This window comes from Heloderma suspectum, chromosome 1, assembly GCF_057233095.1.
Source record: "Heloderma suspectum isolate Gila_16-S chromosome 1, 16-S_ref, whole genome shotgun sequence".
Classification (NCBI taxonomy): Eukaryota; Metazoa; Chordata; class Lepidosauria; order Squamata; family Helodermatidae; genus Heloderma; species Heloderma suspectum.
Genome location: NC_139458.1, coordinates 193904728 through 193917672, shown reverse-complemented (window position 1 = coordinate 193917672; position 12945 = coordinate 193904728).

Here is a 12945-nt window from a genome sequence, read left to right as displayed (position 1 = left end):
ATCAATGGGAACTTCTCAAACTGGGGAGGGGTAACGAGTGGGGTACCGCAGGGCTCAGTCCTGGGCCCAGTGCTCTTCAACATTTTTATTAATGACTTGGAGGAGGAGGTGCAGGGAATGCTGATCAAATTTGCAGATGACACAAAACTGGGCGTGATAGCTAATACTTTGGAAGACAGAAACAAAATTCAAAGTGATCTGGATAGACTGGAGCGCTGGGCAGAAAACAACAGAATGACATTTAATAGGGATAAATGCAAAGTTCTGCACCTAGGAAAAAGAAACCAAATGCACAGTTACAAGATGGGGGATACGTGGCTCAACAACACTACAAGCGAGAAGGATCTTGGAATTGTTGTTGATCACAAGCTGAATATGAGCCAACAATGTGATGTGTCTGCAAAAAAGGCAAATGCTATTTTGGGCTGCATTAATAGAAGCATAGCTTCCAAATCCTGGGAAGTACTAGTTCCCCTCTACTCAGCACTGGTTAGGCCTCATCTGGAGTACTGTGTCCAGTTCTGGGCACCACACTTTAAGGAGGATGCAGACAAACTGGAGAGGGTTCAGAGGAGGGCAACAAAGATGATCAGGGGACTGGAAACAAAGCCCTATGAAGAGAGACTGAAAGAACTGGGCATGTTTAGCCTTGAGAAGAGAAGACTGAGGGGAGATATGATAGCGCTCTTCAAGTACTTGAAAGGTTGTCACAGAGAGGAAGGCCAGGATCTCTTCTTGATTGTCCCAGAGTGCAGGACACGGAATAATGGGCTCAAGTTACAGGAAGCCAGATTCCGGCTGAACATCAGGAAAAACTTCCTGGCTGTTAGAGCAATACGACAATGGAACCAATTACCTGGGGAGGTGGTGGGCTCTCCCACACTGGAGGCCTTCAAGACGAGGCTGGACAGCCATTTGTCAGGGATGCTCTGACTTGGATTCCTGCATTGAGCAGGGGGTTGGACTCGATGGCCTTGTAGGCCCCTTCCAACCCTACTGTTCTATGATTCTATGATTCTATGATTTTTTTCAAAGAAGAGACATCATTCTGTAACTGAGAATGAAAGGCTAGTGCTACTTCCATCATGAGATTAGGAATATATAGACTGTGTAAAATCCGTTCCATCTGTGTTTCATGCATTGTCAGGGGCCTTTTATTCCATCCTCCACCCATCGATGGAATCAGATTTTTTTGTTTTGTTTCTGAATTTGTGCAAATGCACATTTGCACAATTCCACATGTGTGAAAATGTGCAAATCCCCTCAAAATGCACATTTTCATGCTTTAGCCTATGAGGAAAATGTGCATTTTGGCCAGTTTTTTTTATTTTGCATGTTTTTCTATGAAATTTGCACAAAATTCAGGAAAGCTAGAAAGAAGGTCTGCAAGTCTGTGGAATCCGCCCAACAGGGGGAAAAGCTCCCCGCTGTGGAATTTGTGGGTTAGATTCATGAAAATCTGAACGCATTTTGTTTCATTGCAGATTTCTCTTACATCCCTGCATGAGATCAAGCTAGGGCCCCCAAATTGCCTCACTTTCTACAAAGTAATGCAGGACTTTGCTTTGAGCCTCTTCCCAGTTCTAAGTTAGAGCCACAGTGGCCCTGTAACAATGTCATAACCCCAGTGACTTTTGTTTGTTTGTTCTCTACGCAATATTGCCTTTTTTATTTTGTAACTTACTGGATGCAATAGAGCTGGGGATGATGGGAGCTGTACCCAAACATGTCTGGGTGGTGCCAGGTTGGAGAAGGCTGAAATAGAGCAACAAATCTCTACACCAATTAGTAGGATATTTTATTAAGCACCACAGGAAATCAATATCGACACAGGAGCTAATAAATTCAGCAGGATTTTTTTTTTTTTAAGCTCTCCTGTAGGTGGAGCTACTCTCTTAGCTATCTTATAGCCTCTCTCATCCTCATCACTTTGTTTGGAAAACACTGACTAATGGTACTCACAGAAGATTTACAGTAAGTACTGGCTGAGAATCAAACTTATTAACTCTGCTGTATAATGAAAAATGTTAATCTGAACACTAATCTAATTGAAGGGCTTAGTAAATGCTGGATGATTTCTCCCTCTCTGGTATTTATAATTATTAATGTTCAGTTCAAAGTGAGTGTACACAGCCTATAAATTGCAAGGCTGTTCCCATGCACACTTCAAGCACAAGTAAGGTAGTAACTGTATCTTTATTAGAACAGTAGTGAAATTTCTATCACTGGTGTGTGTGAGTGAGTGAGTAGAACCTGTATATTACAATGAACTGCCTGTCGAGGAAGCCATGCTTGTGGGTTTCCTGTTGACAGCTTGTCAGTCACTGTGTGAACAGAATGCTGGACTACATGGACCTTTGGTCTGATCTAGCAGGGCTCTCTTTATGTTTGTAAGTTCTTGTTGTCAGGAGTGGTAGGTGGGTTTTGACCCAACTGGAATGTTGTCCCTGAATCCTGTGCTTTATTTACCTCTGCATGGATGGGTGGTAGCCATTTTCTTATTTGGAAGGAGGTAAAGAAGTACAGTTAGGGCACCATTGGGGGTGGGGGCTAATTCTTTCCCCTGTGATCCAGTAGCTGGAGAGAGGGCCCGGTTTTATCCCCCTTTCAGCTGTGTTCCAGGCTGATGACACCTTACTTTGACCCACAGAATCGCAAAGGCAACCACTGAGAATTATGTAATTCCACATCAGCAAAGCCATTTATATCTATCTTGTCCTGGCCCCAGGCCAAGAGCCTTTGTAAGTGGAGTTCTTGAGTAACAGCTGCTCTGAGGAGGAGTCAGACTTGCTCCCCCCTCTTTCTCATGTATGCGTCCTGGATCCTGCACCTTACCCACTGACCCCTGGGGAAGTACCACTGCCATTGGACTCTGAGGAGCAGACCTCAGACTCCTCCAATGAAAAGTGAGGCCGAAGAGCATTGCCCACCAGTTCACTTGCCAAACGTCAAACCTCGCCCCCAAGAAGAAGCCAATGAGTGCGATAAAAGATACTGACCCTTTAAGATGGCTAAATGTAGCACTTGAGGGGGTGGAGCTTCAAGGTGACTCTCTTCGCCAGACCACAAATCTTGGGCGGTTGCTCCAGGCCAGTGTGCTGAGTAACTTGCCTCCTACCCATAGCTGCAGGATTGCTGTCTCTGGTTCTGAAACCTAGCATTGGTCTTTGGGCCAGCATCTCCAGTCTTGTCTGCAAACCATATTCCTGCTCCAGGACTACCCCAGTTTACAGTTTTGCCCTTTGCCTGAGTCATTGCCTCTCTGTTTCAGAGGAATTTATGATGGATCAGGACTAGGGATGGGTGAGAATGTTGTCTCAGTTCAGTTTTGATAAGAATTTATCAACATTTGCTAAGCTCTCAATATGCAGGGCAAAAATAACTTTTATTGTTGTAAGCCACCTTTGGAGGTCTTCTGCCCTGAAAGTTGGCCAAGAAATATTTTAAATACATACATACATACATACATACATACAGGAACTTGAGTTAAAGAAGAAGAATGTGGGAGAAGCTGAAACTGACAGATTTGTCCATCTAGGACCAAGGCTTTGAGTGCTTGGCTCTGAAAGGTCTGGGTTTGAATCCCTGCATATTCAGCATAATTAGTGCTGAAGTAGGATTGCCACCTCTCTTTTTTTCTGGCAGGCCCCTCATCTTTAACAGCTCCATATCAGGCAGGTACATCACAGAAATAGCTGCACCTATTGAATTTGACTGGTGCAGATGGTTGAGAATTTTGTTTCCATTCATTTTTTACAAGAATTTACCAAAATCCACAAAGTTCACCATATTTGGGAGAGATAGAACTTGAGATTAACAAAATTTGAATGGAGGAGAAAGTGAAACTGACAGATTCACTCATCCCTGATTAGGACACATGGGCATCTCTCTACCATGGTGAGTTCTGTTTTGTTTTTTTTTAATGTTGACAGTACAACATGATTCTGGAGCAGTAGTTTTTAAAACTGTGTTCCATGTAACCTTGGGATTCTCCTACAGTGAAGTCTTCTCAGGGGGTCCTCAACACAAAGACAAGCTCTATTGAAAGACAGCTTGCCTACCAAATGCCAATTTTCTCCTGCCATGAACAGGCACAGGGCAATGCCGGATGTCTTGCTGGATGGCACATTGGCAGCACATGCAGGATGATGATGAGACCCAGTAGGTTTGACCATGTGAACTGAGTGTGCAGCCTACAGCAGGGGTGGGCAGAAGGTAGACCTCCAAATGTTTCGGGGTTCATCTCCTGATATTCCTGACCATTGGCCATGCTGGCAGGGGCTTCTGGTAGTTGAAGTCCAAACCATCTGGAGATCAACCTTCTGCCTAGGAAGATGCCCAGGAACCCTCAGCAATGTCCATGGGATGTGTAGTGCAATTGCCAACCATTGTTTTCTAAGGAGGGAGAACAAAATCAGTTCCTTTAAAGCCCTAAGAAGATTTCAGTTTAGTGTATATGTATATTGAGGCAACAATTTAATCTCACCAAAGCTTTAGATAATCTGTAAACACCTGTGTTTGCTGTTTTTCCATCCCATGACTGTCCTTAGCTAAAGGGTGTATTTGTCTTTACTCATGGCAGTGATTCTTCTGCATCTGGCACAAGTTATTATAACAAGGCATTATAGATGGCAGCTAATGTAGCTCCTATGAAACCTTGGCCTGTTGTTCATTTTGAACCATTGCATCTCAGCATCCCTCTAAGGCCATGGAAATGTACATGGTACAATAATTAATCCACTATTTCAGAATGCAGGTTGGACATTACATATTGAATGTTTCCCATTTTTTAAAGTAATCTCTCTGCCAGTGGACAGCTAGCATTTTAAGCATTTTACCCTGACATGCTAGTTTTCAGCTTAGAGGAAGCGTCTTGCATGTGGGAACATTTGAATATATGATTCCCAACCTGTATTTTTTGAAAGTGTACACTGTGGTGGGCAGAGCCAAAGGCAAAAGGTGTGGGGCCAAAAATACCAGCATATTTTAGCTTAAAGCTCTTACTGCCTTAACTAAGCCTTAAGAGAGACATTTTACAATGGGGAAAAACTGCACAAAAGCCAAGAAACCCCCAAACAATCAGTGGTGGGGAAAGGAGGAGGGGCCACTGGAAGGAGGCATGGCCATCTGGGAAATCCCAGAGTTCAGTATTAGGACCTCTGGAATGCTGGATTTGATCCCGAGGTCTGAGGTTCTGCACCCCTGAGTACAATTTGTACAGTGTGATTTTTTGTAAATGTGTAGATTGGGTCTTAGATATAGGACAAGAAGTGTATATCAAGAAAAGGCTAACAGGTGACTGGGTGTGCTCTTTGGAACTGCTGCTGTACATTTTTGCAGGGTGCAGAGCCACACAGAACCAATCCTATGTATTTCTACTCAGAAGTAAGCCCCACTTGAGTTCACTGGGGCTTATTCCCAGTTAAGTGAGCATAGAACGACAGCCTTAATGTATGTGTGTTGAACATGCGCTAGCTGAGCTGTTTGCATGGCTGGATTCTTCAGGAGGAAACACATTTGTTTTTCCTGTGGCTCTTGCTGCAAGCTGCAAATGCCAACTGCACATGGCAGAAAGCTGCCATGCAGATTGCTCAAAATGTGGAATTCCAGGAAAGATGTATTTCAGTGTGGAGAAAGGACGTTGTGGAAAGCCAGCGAGGAGCACTGGGTTAATGTACATTGGGCCCTGTAGTAAAAAAAAACAAAACAGGCCATGCTCTCTCTTATCTATATGCAAGCTGAAGCTGGAGAGTCAGTTCCCCCCCCAGCCCACATCAGCTTTTTAGAAAATGGACAGAATTTATGGAGTAGTCCTCTTGACTTGTTAAGACTTCAGTTTGAGTTTTCTAGTTATTTGAGTATGGTACCTATGCTTTCCCACTCACTTTGTTTTAAAAGAGAAGCTTCTAGCCCTCATGATAACAGGGAAGCAGTTTACATTATTATTGTTTGCTTACATGCACAGAAATAGGAAGGTGGGTCAATAATGGAGTTCAATTTACAGTAATAGGAAATCTTAGGCGGGCTTTCAACCAATTAAAACATGGGGGTTATACCAGAATAATCCATTGGGATCGAAATTGAAGACAAAGGTGTTGTGTTTTTTTAATGCACCAATTTTGTATAGCACAGAAACTAATTGCCTATAAGGATTAAAGCACATTTTAAAACTGGTTCTTGAGATACTGACTCTGCACGTTTATACATGCAGTTGACTCCATTTTGGAGTACCGCTCTTATACAATCTGCTATACTGGATGTACGGGGTGCTGTTTTTATGACCACAGGACCACATACAAGTAAACATTGATGGCAAAGAGTCTTCTGTGCATGACATGGCTTTAGCTGTGAAAGGAATGCATCACAAATTCACAATCTGTACTTTCACTCTAAGACATTCTATGGCATGCAGTGGTGGCTGGTGATTCCAGTTCCAGGGGGGCTGGGATTCCATTCCAGGTTTTAGTTTCAACCAGCCAAAGCTCTAACGATGCTACACAAGGTGCTGGACCCATTTTAGGGATAAGGGCCAGTACCTTGGGTAGCATTTTTAGAGTTTAGGCTGATGTTAACTAAAACCAAGAATGGAATTACAGCCGCTGATGAAATGTGCATTCAAAAATTGTACAAACAGTGAAGCAATTGCTTCAGCCGGCAGAGTATATCTCTTAAAATACATTAAGATGTAGAGCAACACAGGCAGGATCCAGATTTAGTCATACTTAATTTAGTCCCATTGATTTCAAGGGGTCTGCTCTAAGTATGCCTAAATCTGGATCCAACCTGATGTGTATTTTGACTTGGCTGTACCATCTTCACATGAAAGATATCATGTTGATTCCACTTAGATACTTGTAGTCATGTCTGAGTCTCAAAAACTGAAGCAGCATGTTTGTTTCCAGGACAGAATGACATCCGCTTGCCATCTGACCATTTGCTTCTCTGTGCCATGATTCATGCTGAGAATACTGCATGCTTTAAGAGCAGAAAAGAAGGCCTGCCAGGACAGAAAGCAATTTCCCATGGCAGGTGCAGGGAGCAGGTGGTACACAGCATTACCTGCAACAAAAAGGTAGCTTTGGCCTATGATTTTTTTATTATTATTGTTGAACATGGAAATCTCATTGCATCCTGAGCCACTCCTGATGAGGTGCCAACCCCGCCCCCCCATGTCCGCAGCATGATTTATTATGTGGAAATACCACTGAACTAATCAGTAGAGTCACTAATTAATACGGATCTGCATTTTTGCATAAGCAATTAGTGCAAAGAGAGGGTGCAAGGGTGCGGGGGAAGGAAGTTGGGCTTGTTTAATCTCAGCACCTATTCAAGTGGAAAGGCCCACCAGGGCAAGGCTGAGGCCTATCCACATTTGGAATTTCTTTCTTTTGATTAGTTAAAGGAACGTAAAGGTCAGATTATCAATATTTAATACAAATGGAAATGAGTTTCTTAAAGAGGAAGTTTTTTTTTTTAAAAAAAACCCAACCCACAGGCTGTGCACAATATTTTATTTATTTAAAGGTTGAGACTCTTGGGTAAATGCCCAGATCAAAAATAATGAGATTGTCCACTTACAAATCCTGTCTGAGTAGAGTCCTAGTTCCTATTAATAGAGGAGGTTGACATCAATGAAAAAGGTTGCAGGGTGGGGGGAGATGAGGGGTTCTGGCAAGGTAGTGGTTTGTCTTCCAACAGGGCTGTGGGCAGACTTCAGGCTTGTGGGAATCTACTTTTCTTTTTCTTTTTTTACTAGAACCCAAATTTCCACCTACTGGAAGCTGGTGCAGAAGACATACACTTAGAATGAAAGAATTCTGAACCCAGGATTTTGTTTTGAATACCAGAACTGAATGTCCTTCCACACAAACCCCCACTCCTGGTTACCCCAAACTTTCTTCATTTCATGCAGAGTCATTTTGTTGCTGCTGTTGTTAAACCATTGGGAGTTGAAACCCATGCTGATCTACAGCAAATCATCCAGAGATCTACCAGTAGATCCAGATCTATCTTCTGTCCACCCTTGCCTGACAACCCTCTACACGTAGATGATTGTGTGGCCCCAGTTTTTAGGTGATTGGACTTATTTCTTCTTTAAGTAAAATCTTCTTTAAAAATCTATTGTGGTTTCATAATTCTATGCCAATGAGCAAAAGGCTCACTTAGCAAGCAGATAATTAAAGTCTGGGTCTGGATGTAATTTCCATTAACTAAATAGAAGTTGTCATTTATAAAATTAAACAATCTCATTTAGCAAGGAAGGGGAGAAAAGGGAATAGGCTATTCAAATGAAGATGTTATGGGGATGCCAAAATTAAAAAAAATGGCCACAAAGATCTTATGCAAATCCATTCTTAAATACAGGTAAGGTTCATTTCTGTTTCAGCTCACTCACTTCTGAGTAGTTTGTTTTGTTTTGTTTTTTGTCCTTGTGAGCTTACTCCAGAGAAAATATTTTTGGAACTGCCACTGACTGTCTTTACAGTCACAGCACTTAATCTTTTTTGCTGGTGTGTAATATAGGGCCCACTGCAATCAAGCGAAATAGGTCTTTATACATAAATATTCCCAAACACACTTATTCCTCTCCATAAATATACCTATTTCTTGTATATGTATGCAATCCATCTACATGAAATTCAGACTAACAAAAAATCATCCCCATTTTATGGTTTTGGAATTGTAGAGTTGAAATGTGGATATAGACAAGATTCAGAACACAACCAAAGCCTCCAAAAAGGAAAAAGTGTTTTTTCCCAATGTGCTGTAATGTCACCACTTGCTCTTTGAATTTGCTTTTTCGAATAAAATCTTTCCTTATGGGCTTATCTTATCTCCAGTAGCTTCCACCCAATTACTGAGGGCTTCTGAGAACAACCTCTGTGGATTTTCTTCCGGAAGGAAATTCAAGAGAACTTTTCAACCAAAAATGGCTGGGGGTGGGAAGGATAATTAGTTGTGGCTCTTCCCTGCACTTTGGCGTGTCCCTTTTTAGCAGTGGTTAGCCTTCTGAAAGAAATATGCAGGGGGCGGATACTGACTTCCATCTGGCAGTTAAAAAGAAGAAGCTTTCAGCAGTTCATCGCGAAGCTTTGCAGGCCATCGGGGACCAGCTAGCCGCAAGCAAAAAGAAACGACCCCGGCAAAACCTTTCGCCTCAGGACAATCTGAGGCTGCGAGCTGTCCAAGGTGCTGATCTCCCCGCTTTCTCTTCCTCGAAATTGCAAATTGGCTGGTTGTCCGCAACTGCTGTCCCCGAAGTTAGCTTCGCCCGGGGTGTTTCCAGTCTCCTCCCCCCACCCTCTTTCCCCGACTTAGCTTGTGCTGATTAAACCCAACAAAATCGATAGATCACCTTTGTCCGTAGTCAGGGCCCTCGCCTGTTACCTGGCTCCGGCTCTCCTCAATCTGTTTCTATGGCAAACAGGTGTGAGACTTTTACCTCAAACCCGGGCACGTCGCCCTCCATGTACTTCTTTGGCATATACAAAGCCCCAAAGCTGGGTCCTTTTTAATGAGCTGGGCGCTTCTCTTGGCAAAATCCGCCAGCCTCGTACATCTATGTATACTGCATACGATTTAAACTTTTTATTATTTTTATTTTTTTAAGATAATGTTCTGGCTTAGTTACTCTCTTGCAAGGGTTAGGAAATTCAAATAAACAGCTCTGCCCTAGCTGCTGCTGCCATCGTAAATCACTCAATATAAGCCAGGCTTCCTCTTTCCAATAGCTTTAAGCTATGATGGGGGGAGAAGAGGGGAGCGACTGAGAATCCTTTTCTCCCTTCATTCTCGCAGGTGCAATATGAATCAATTATCTTAATTAAGATAATGCCGCAAACCCCAGAGATTTCCTTGGGATGGATTTTGCACTCTCTGGACAACTGTAAGGCATTTTAATAACATTTCCACTGCCTCCCACGCCGCCTTCCCTGGATCTGTAGTAAGTCGCAGTGCTTTGCATTTTAGGTCATCCAGTACTTTGATACTCCCCTCCCTTTAAAAGGAAAAAAAAAGTTTCACAAAGCTCCCTCCCACGCACGCCTAACAGAATTTTTAAATAAAATAACGCTCTGCCTTGGTTGTGGCTTCTTCAGTTCAGTGTTAGATGGAAATATATTTTAGGTAAAAATGAGCTTTGTCTGAGGTGCAAAATTAAAAAAAAGGTGTGGGGAGGAGAGAAGAGAGACAGAGAGAGAGAAGAAAGAAGGAAAGAAAGAAAACAAAGAGAAAGAAGGAAAGAAATACAGAGAAAGAAGGAAGGAAGGAAGGAAGGAAGGAAGAATAGTATTAAAACAGATAACCAAATATTGAATGTTTGGGGAAATTCGAGTGATTTAGGAACGCACCCGCGAATAGCAAAGATGAGGTCTCCTGTCCTGGCCTGTTTCTTTCGACCTGTTTGTCTGTACCATCACCGCCACCGCCACCGGCTTTCCCCCTCCTGCCCTGTCCGGACGCTGGTGCTGCTGCTGTTAGCGTGGGCCCAAGAACTGGAGGCGGCAGACGAGCTGCCAGCGGGCGGCGGCAGGGCAGAGCAGATTTGGGACGTGGCAAAGGGGTAGCGAGCCGTGAAAGCGGCTTGTGTCGACAACGCGTGCCGCTCGCGTGCCGCTCTGCAGGCAGACAGGAGTGGGGGGCGGGGGGCGGAGTGTTTGTGAGTGGTCGAGGGGAAGCAGGAAGATTCCCTGGGAAGGAGGGAGAAAGGGGGCAGATGATGCTTTGGATTTCTCTCTTGTTTCTTTCCAGTGAATGTGTCCATGCTTACTCCGAACTACCCCCCCCCCCATTCAGTGTGGTGCTTAGAGTGTTGGATTAAGACTGGGGAGACCTGGGTTCTAGTCCCCACTCGGCCATAAAGCTCACTGGGTGATTTCACTGACTCTCAGCTTAAGCTACCTCACGGGGTTGTTGTGAGGCTAAACTGGAGGAGAGGAGGAGGGCCATGTAAGCCGCCTTGGGCTTCTTGGAGGAAAGGCGGGATGTAACCCATAAGCAAGCAAGCAAACAAATAGAATGTAATGATATATAATAAACTATTATTATAGTTTATTATATATTTAAATTTATATTTAATATATTTATATTTAGCTGCACTAAAACCAGATGGAGAGGGCGGAGGGGGATATTAGAAGTCAGTGGCTGGAGATCAAAGTGATGGATTAGATTTGCAGGCTACGGAGGGCTATGGAGGCCATGTGGGCTTGGTGGTGATGGTGGCGGTGGTGGGGAGACACCATTTAATAAGTCACAAATTGGAGCCGTGCAGCCCAATCTACAGTCGTGACTCAAAGGTACTTATGATCGCTTGTAGGGCCCCACAATCCTTGGGTGAGCCTTCCACCCCAAATCGACAGCTCCCCCCCCCCCCCCCCAGCAAGTCCTAAAGCTGCTCTCTCCACTTGCGGGACAAAGTACCTTAGCCACTTCCAAAGCTGAGATTGGACCCCAGAAGAACCAGGAACTTGCCCAATGACCATCCAGGGACCGGAATCCGGCTCCAAGCTCAACGTTCGATCCACGTGGCTCTATCAATTCAACCCAGGTAAAGTTGGGTTACTACAAGTAGGAGAAACCCGTCCTATCCGGGATTCTCTTTAGAGGATTTGGCTAAATGGAGGGCTTATTGGGGGTCGAAGACAGAGCCAAGAAGAAGAGAGAGATTGGGGGGCGGCAGCAGCGAGGCTAAATCCGCAAGCGGGGAGCGGGAGAAGGAGAAAACGCCTCCAACCAGAGAGAATCAGTTCTGTAACCTCCCTGGTTCTGTTTTCTAGCTCGCCTTACTAGTAGCTGAAGCATCATTCGCAGATATAGACGGCCTACCTGCAAGTAACTCTCCGGTTCCTTCCCGTCTGTCCTCAAGCTGGCCTCCCCTGGCAGACTTGCTGGACCTCCCTCCCTCACACACGCACACAGAACTCTAAAGAAGTTATCCAAGGTGCTGAACCTAGTTTGGGGATAGGGTTCAGCACAGTGGATAGCTCCTTCGGGGTTCTGGCGGGTTCTGACTGAAACCTCGAATGGATTCAGAGCCCACCGAAATCGGATCCACCAGCCTCCACTGCACGCACACGCGCGCACACCTGCCTGCCATTTTGCCTGTCATTTCTTGGAACGGGAGAACTTGTTAAAGGGAAGAGAAGGAAGTTAATACAGGCGAACAGCGCGCGACGCTTATTGAATCGCCTGTCTGTAGTAATCGGGGGCTTTCTGAATTGCATTGTACATTCTGTCCCCGGCTCTGTTGGGGAGTCCCTCCTCGGTTCCCTCTCCTTTCCGAGGTTGTGTGAAAAGGAGCTCTCTGCGAAAGGGAAGAAGGCGTAGTGGTGGCTTATGTTTAATCTGCAAAGCCAGCAGCAACCCAAACCGAAACTCGTCGAAAATGTTCGCGTGCAATGTTCACATCATTCATTTTTTTTCACTCAGCGTGCAGACGAGAAGAAGGTAGGCCTCCGCAGATGAAACGAGATAACTTGCCTACTCTTCATGAAAGTGAAGGGACCATCGATTCAGAAATCTGACCCAGCCGATTACCTTCTCCAGAGCCATTGTTGAGGCCAAGAGGCTAGCCAAACATACGACAAAAAAAACAAAAACCGGAGCCTCTGGAGTCTCGGTGTGTGTGTGTGTGTGTGTGTGTGTGTGTGTGACAGAGCGAGCGAGAGCGTGAGCGAGCGAGAATAACACCTCCCCCCGAAATTTAGTTTTCTAAATATTTCTATTACTATCTGTTAACCTGACACAAATAAAAGGTTAAATACTGAGAACCTAATACAAGTGAAAGATTACAATAAGTGGTACCTGCTGTCGAGTAATTTTAGACTCGGGGCTTAATGTTCTGAGGAGACCTCTCTTTAGATGGCAACGTGTATAACTTCACTTAGGACACAATTCTATGTATGTTTGGACAGAAAAAGTCCTACAGTTCCCAGTATTCCCCAACCA